The sequence below is a fragment of the Pygoscelis adeliae genome, unplaced genomic scaffold, assembly GCF_000699105.1.
Source record: "Pygoscelis adeliae isolate BGI_AS28 unplaced genomic scaffold, ASM69910v1 Scaffold308, whole genome shotgun sequence".
Lineage (NCBI taxonomy): Eukaryota > Metazoa > Chordata > Aves > Sphenisciformes > Spheniscidae > Pygoscelis > Pygoscelis adeliae.
Window position 1 is genome coordinate 4,175,833 of NW_008825306.1, and position 8,106 is coordinate 4,183,938.

Consider the following 8,106-nt stretch of genomic DNA (forward strand, 5'->3'; position numbering starts at 1 on the left):
TCACCGCTTCACCTTGGTAAGGGAAAGCAAAGCAAGCCAATGACTTCTTCCAGAGCAGCTGTCGTAGCCACTAGCAGCCGGAACAGAAGCAGCAATGCTTGAAACCATCATGTTGTTACCAGCAGTGGCCTGAGTTAGCTGATGATTGCTGACAGAGGATCCAGCTTCCCAAACAGTTATTATTGCTCCGTATGCAATCTACCAAGCTCTACTAAAGCACTTCCTATACACAAGGCAGTGGAAGACTACACTACTGCGTGGTCATTTTTAGTTTAACAAAACAAGCCATTATCTGAGGCCCTTCACATTTGCACCTAATCTGAGCAGCTGCACTTAGTTTGTTTTCTATGCTGCTTTTAAAAAGCAAAATTTTCAAGTGGCTAACTGGTAACTACTGCAGACCCTCCAAAATAAGGGGGAATTATTTTAACCTCCCCTCCCTCCCCTCCAGTATATAAATATTCATTATTGCTTCCCTTTCTATTTCACATTGATTCCCTGTGCTTCCTGGTTGATAAACTTTGTTAACAAGAAGGAAATGATCCTGAGATACCCCAATGTGTTGCAAATTATCACTGTTGACAGCTTCTACATTTAAGGATTACATCTGATGCAACAATGCATACTAGTGTCATTTATCTTTAGCTCATTTCCTTGGACCTATTTCAACTGAGGGTGAGCATCTCTTGTTTATAGCTCTAAATACTGTAAGTGAGCAACTGGCAAATCAATAAAACTGTTAAATGCATAATAATACTGTGTAATTACTTACATGATGTTTTGCATAATTAACTGTCTGAGGTGTTCCTTGATATAATGGATACTCAGAGTATGGAATAACCTATAAGCCTATAAAACACACTCTGTTTATACGAACAGAAATTATGTTTAAAACTCTCATTCTAATAATCCAAATCGGGCTTTGGCACTATATGACAGAAAGCCTTCCTTTCCTGCCAAGTCTAAATCAATTCTTATGGCATTACTTCATAACTAACGTGATATTTCACTGATGATGACTATTACCCTGATTACTTGGAAGTAACGTAGTAATAGCAAAAATATACTTAGATTAAACAAACTACTGCTATTTAATCAATATTATTGAGACAAACTAAGTGTTTTAATAAGTCTGTATAGATGCACTAATGCTGGTTTAATTAAAGGTATCCTTAGACACGCACAAGCTCTGCAGCACACAGATCCTACGGTTTGACAGACCATAACATTACTCTTCTGAATTTAAAAGCTGAAGCACTTACAGCCAACAGAATTTAAATCTTTTCAGACTGCAAAATGATTATTCTTTACATCAGGTACTCTTTTGGGAACAAAAAGTAAACAGGGAAGAATACTCAAAGACCTTGCACCTTTGAGCCAAAACACCAGACATCTGAAGAGGTGCCAGCCCTCAGTAACACAGTCCAATGCATCCAATATATGTCACTGCAACACACTTACAAAAACAAACAAACAAAAAAACCTCCAACTGAAAGGCAAAAAATAAAGCTGGTATAAAAATCACAAAACTGACCTTTATCTTTGCACGTGTGTATGCAACAAATATCCTATTAGCTGTGTTATGCACTACTACTACAATAAAGCTTGTATAAAGATTTGTATAAAAATCACAAAACTGACCTTTATTTTTGCACGTGTGTATGCAACAAATATCCTATTAGCTGTGTTATGCACTACTACTACCAGGCCATCACCACAGAAAGTTTCCTGCAGAAAAGACTTGCCTACTTCTACAGATTTCATGTATTTCAAGTAGAAAAAGATACTTTTTTGGTATGCTCTGATGATTCAGTTTTCAAATACTTTAAAAAAAAAAAAAAAAAAGGGCAAATACTGAAGAGAAGGCCACACAAGAAGTAGATGGCACTTTAAATGAAAATCATTCTGGAACGCCTGAAAGTTATACACAAAAGAAACGTATTATTTTGTATATGTATTATGGTTCTGATACAGCTTAAACCTCAGTAAATACTTCATATTCCTACTTAGTTCTTAGGTTTCTCTTTTTCTCCTGTTTCCGACATTATTACACAGTTAGAACATGGCTGTTGTTTGAGTTACAACCGTATCATTAGGAAACTTCAGATTTACCTTCTCTCATTTACTGGTTTCTAGCCTAATGTTAACATATTTTTTGTTGCTACAGTACTTAACATGCGTCAAATGAGTCAGCTCTTCAGTACCTGGAGAGCTGCACAAACTGACACCAAGAGACTTCCCATGCCCAAACAGTTTCAACCAAAAGGCTGCAATGTGACTACCAGAATGACAGCCAAATTTCATCATATGAAAATCAGTATATTGATCAGGAAGAATAAGATTTTTATTACTCTATTTTCAAACTGCAGCCTAAGACTTTTAATTCATATCACATGCTGGAAGACAGCAAATCTCTGGTTAAGGAGTTAGGCATTTTCTCTGAGATGGAACATCATTTTACTTGTGGTTATACACCAGTGGTATCAGGTGGAGTCCGCCTGATGTCTCTAGCCCCCAGAGGACATGCTAAAGTGTCAAGGAGTCGTCTAATTATTAATTGTGAGGATTCTTTTTATTAAATCAACTGAAATAGCAAAAGAAAATAAAATGCTACATTCAGCTACTTCAAGGGAGAAATATACAAAACTACAAAAATAAGTAAAGATTTATTCAAGAACGTAACAGGCTTTCTAAAGAGGGATTATTTTGAAATGATTACAGCATCAAAAGCAGTTCCTTGCACCAGTCAGAAAGCCAGTACTACAGATCAGAGAGACATAGCTGTCATTCACCAGTTTCCAAAAGGAAAAAGATGACAAAAAAATGCCTTCAGTCTCAAGAGAGAGTCAAAGTTTACATCATCAGATTTTTCACAATTTCTAGCAGCTATTTCCTTCCATCGCTGAAAGGCAGAGTGTAGGTGTGTGCACACCGTGTACCTGTCTCCCCACCCAGCTCCCTCACCGATTTTCTGCAGATTTATAACAGAAGAATTATAATTTGCCAGCCAACCTCTGTTAAATTGGAGAAGCGATTAGAAAGAACATACCAGAAATAGTATCAGAGAGCGAGCGTCTTAAAAGACTCAGGACTAAAACTTACAAAGCAAGTGATCCTTCTCCCACCCCCTCACTCAGCTGGCTCCTGAGTGTGTCCTGTCCTCCCAGCCACACGCCACTGGTTTTAAATCCCCTCTATGCATACACGCGTGCACGCACAAGCAACCAAAAAGCTACTTGGTGAGTTGGAAAATGACGTTTTCCTGCAATCAGTGTTTAAGTGAATGTTTGTCCCAGTGTGTTACACCATGCTGTCAGCTAGCAGCAGGGAGTCGTTGAGTTGTTACTACATTTGATTTGACTGCCAGTAGGAAGCTTTATTTCTACCAACTGTTCGTTGCCAGCTCTAAGGATCTTCTCTTACTTTGAGAGGTTTTGGGTTTTTGGGTTTTTTTAGATATAGTCCATTATTTTTCTCTTTCACTGTGAGGACTTTTAGTGCACGGCAGAAGCATCTCCATGTCTCCATGCATCACAGCAGTCTCTTCACTTATACTTGCTGCCTTAAATGCAAAAAAGTAATTGTATTAAGGGAACTATAAGTCGATCCTGACACACATCAGAAAAATTATTTTTATATCTGGACACCTAAGTGAGAGGTGCGAAGATGAATATTTACATAAGAAAACTGAAGCAGGGGAATTTTATTCTGATCTTTTCTGAAAAACGTGGGATTAGAGACTGGAGGAATAGGTGAGGAGAGATAACCTGAATGGATTTTTTTTTTCCAAGGAGAGCATTTGCTATCCAGATTTTTATATGCTTCCCAGACAGAGTTTTTAGTAGGGCTTTCTGTTTGCTTGTTTATTATTCATGTATACCCTGAAAGGTTTCTCCTCTGTCAAGCAAGATCCTATAACTTTAACGGTTGTTTACAATGCTTCCTCTTCCTACACAATAATGATGATTTTGATAATTAGGATCTAATTATAATGGATCTGACAACAACTTTCAACAACGAAAAGCATCTTCAGAAAAATGAAAGCATATGCGTGAATAGTGCAGGGAGGTGGGGTGGGGGAGAGAAATACATTCCTATGAGACAGCCTGAGAACTCAGCCTGAATGGAAAAGTAATTAACACTAAAAGCTAAAACTGTAATTAAAGAAAATTTCATTAAAGGGAGGCAGGTGATTCCACTTTCCTAAATATGACAAGGTGCTGTATAAAAATAAAATAGCAGCCGGTTTCAGTGAGTGGAGCAGGAAAGCCATGTCTTTAACCAGATCAAATTCTCGAAATTGGCTGTCAAGACGGGATTGTTGTGATTTATACCCGTCTATCAAGCGCATGAAAGAGAGAGACAGGAGAGGAAAAGAGGCAAGCTGCTGTCGCTTCCATTCGCAAAGCACCTTTAATTTCCACGGCACCATCTGTTACCAAATCTAATTCACATTCCCTCCTAATCTGGTTTAGTTCTGTAATACTAATTCTTCCACTACTCTTACAAACATCGCTCTCAAGAAAAAGCTTCGGTTCTGGGTTGGTAAAAAATTGAATATTACACAGTTAAGGTTCTGGTGACTTAAGTGAAGCATGCTGCCCATTAAAATGCACTCCTGGTAAAAGGATTTGTTTCCAGTCAGTGCAAACATACAGAATTGCTCACGTTTGAAAAAAGTCATCGGGGGAGGAGGGGAGAGGAAAAGAAGGGGAGAAAAAGGGGGTGGGGGGGAAATCACAGCTGATAATAGGAAAGTAGGCTGTGGACATGAAAGCAGAGGTTGTCATAAAATACAATCGTTGTCAACTTTAGTCACTTTCAGTACTGGCTATAAAATCACTTTGTCATGGTCTCACATCGAAAGCTTGAAACTGTATTTTTGCTAAGGAAACTAAAAGGAGTGAAATATAAGATTCTATGAGGGAAAAAATATTTATTCCAAATTATGAGATGCAAATGTCTGTAAGAAACCAAAAAAGTAGGGACAAAAATTGAAAGTGGTTTAAAAAAGTCTCCTGAGCACCAGCTTTTCACCAAGTGCCACAGTCTTACTCTTAGCTATGTGATGATGATCAAAACCTCAATCACTTTTGTGGGACTTGGAAACAAAGTAAAGCACCAGGCCTTTCCTGCAGCTAAGCGTTTTCAGACAGGCAGTCCCTCATCTACTGGGTCTAGGAGTGACTCAGCTTTCTTCTTGGTTCCCACACAGAGCTCCTTGACTAGGGTCCTCTTGAAATAAAAAAAATAAAAAAAAAAGAAAGTACCTAGACAAATACTACTAACAATAATACTATGGTACTATTTATTAATAATGCTTATCTTTTACTTATTGATTTTAACGCAGATCTTAAACTGCATTTCCAGGGAGTACCACTATCTCCCTCTTACAGATGGGCAAAACAAGACACAGAAAGGTGAAAAGTTGCCTAATGCTGCTCAGCAGGCCAACGACACAGCATGGAACAGAATCAAGGTTCTGGGGAATCCCCATCCAGTATATTTTGCATGATTTCTTTTTTTTTTTTTTTGCCATGGCTTTGACGAAAACATGCCTGGGAAGTCTGAACATTTATTTCTAAGGGAACTTGCCTTGAGCTTCCAGAAATGAGACCTTTGTTATTTTTAAATATTTTTTTTTCTAAATGAGAAACTTATTTTAAGACTAAATTACATCTTTTCTTATTCCTACATTAAAACGTTTATTTTTCTGTTAAAGTAATCCAAATTTCTTTGTGTGTAGCCTTCCCAAAAATAAAGCCTATGGGAAGAACAGCTTTAGCCAGCACAAAGGGTAATGTGTGAGGAATGTGTAGCTGTGAATAGCCCAAGGTTTTTATGCCTTTCTTTTTTTTTTAAGGATTTGAAATAGAAGAGGCAGACAATATGAGGAAACAAAAATACTTCGATAGAACAGTAATATTCTACAAAATGCAAAAAGATGTGCTAGTTTTCATTATATGAAAGAGTAATGCATAAACAAATTCCTGGCAAAAGAAAAGGTTACAAATTTGTAACTACTGTGAAACATTCATGAATGGCGATGTCAGTTCTAAAGATGAACATGAGTTCTGAAGAAGTCTCCTCCTCCAATATCACTGCTTGATTCACAAATTGCTTAAATCATCCAGGTAATTTTCTAAACAGTGTTGGGTCTGTTATTTTAATGGGAAGAGTAGGTAAAAAAACAAAATCAAATTTGTTCCAAATACAACACATCTGCCATTCACTGTGGGTCAAAACCTTGGGTACAGGAGAACAGACCCAGCAACACGGAAGCTCTGCGAATTTATACTAGCTAATGGTGTTATTCCCCAACTCGGCCCGTGATTTCAGAGGGTCTAAGGTCCTGATACTCCGATATGCAAGATGCGGGTGGATTACCATAACCTACTGCACCCAAGGAAAACCACACTGACATCAAAGGACTCAGAGGGCACAGCAATATATTTTTTTTTTTTTTAATACACTAAAGCATTTGAGTGATATGAGCCCTGGCTGTTAATGCACAACATTTCTATTTCTACTCTATAAAGCCCCTTAACATTTGTATACGAAAACTGTAAGAAAAAAGAACCTCTTCCTTTGAATTCTTACTCTGTTTGTTTATTTATCTTGATTCCTGAAGCACTAAAAATTAAAAATAGGCAAAACAAATAGTTGAGTATGTTACTTGGGTATTGGTACTGATGACCAAATTCATCACATGCTGAGATAAATCAGAGAATTTATAGAAGCAAAACCTACGCAGCTGAAGTTTTTTCTAGTCTGTCTTGGACTTTAATGTGTGATTACAGATTTTTACAAAAAAATAAACAAACCTTTGGCTTTTCACAGTTCCTTGTTCTTCACATATTACTATGTGTAATTCAAACCTATTTATGCCAGTGGGTGTACATGTCAGAGATTTGCCTCTGGATATAAGCAGCAAAGGTCAGGAAGTAATGGCTTTCACTTTTAAAATGTTTGCATGACTCCAGCAAGTTTGCAGGATGAGCTTTTCACAAAGTCCTGATATGGTTTCTACTCTTATCTTTTGCCTTCTATTTTGGTGGGAGTCACAGGGAGAAAAGGAAATTCAGCATATTCCAGAAAAATTGTCTAAAGTAACAAATGTGTACCAGCCCAACTATTACATTCAGAACAAGGATGTTGCTACTTGCAATTACAAAGCAATCATATCAATATGCTGCAATTATTACATGCTGAACCTGTGGTCATGTCTTCTGTAAGAAGTCACTGAGAGACTTGTCTAAGAAAAGCTTTACATGAACAGATCAGCATTAATTACTCCATATTGCACACTGCAAATTTCAGCTGTATTTTAATGACAGACTTGCTTCAATTATTTCAACAGTATAAAGTCTGGATCAAATATTTATTTCTTTTAGATGTAAAAGTTCTGCTTCAGTCGACTGTCCTTGGGTAAGCAATAAAAGAAAGACTGGCCTGAAGAGAGCACTACATTCCACCATTAAACTAAATTAACACACACGTTTGATCCTGAGAAGTTTTGTGCCTTGCTAGTTTCAGCACAAGTTCAGGCTGCTCAGCAAACTGAGTATCAGCCCTGATCAGTTAATGGGAGTGCATTTAATGATAATTTTACCAGGTTGGGCTTTACATTTCGTATCGTTATAGGACTAAGGTCTGGAATAAAAACTGTCCTCGTTTCAGCTGGGATAGAGTTAATTTTCTTCCTAGGAGCTGGTACAGTGCTGTGTTTTGGATTTAGGATGAGAATAATGTTGATAACACACCGATGTTTTAGTTGTTGCTAAGTAGTGCTTACACTCGTCAAGGACTTTCCAGCTTCCCATGCCCTACCGACTGAGAAGGCTGGAGGTGCACAAGAAGCCGGGAGGGGGCACAGCCAGGACAGCTGACCCAAACTGGCCAGAGGGACATTCCATACCATACACCACCATGCTCGGTATATAAACTGGAGGGGAGTTGGCCGGGGGGCGGCAACCGCTGCTCAGGCACAGGCTGGGCATCGTTTGGCAGGTGGTGAGCAATTGCATTGTGCATCGCTTATTTGGTATATTCTTTTATCATCATTATTATTATTATTATTTTCCCCTCCTTTTCTGTCCTATTAAA

At 37.9% G+C, this 8,106-nt stretch overlaps 1 protein-coding gene across 4 annotated transcripts in view; it reads right to left on the reverse strand.

The window, feature by feature from the left end:
* The window catches only part of ESRRG (estrogen-related receptor gamma), a 266,930-nt gene that overhangs the window by 137,521 nt on the left and 121,303 nt on the right, over window positions 1–8,106 (reverse strand). The window lies entirely within an intron of this gene.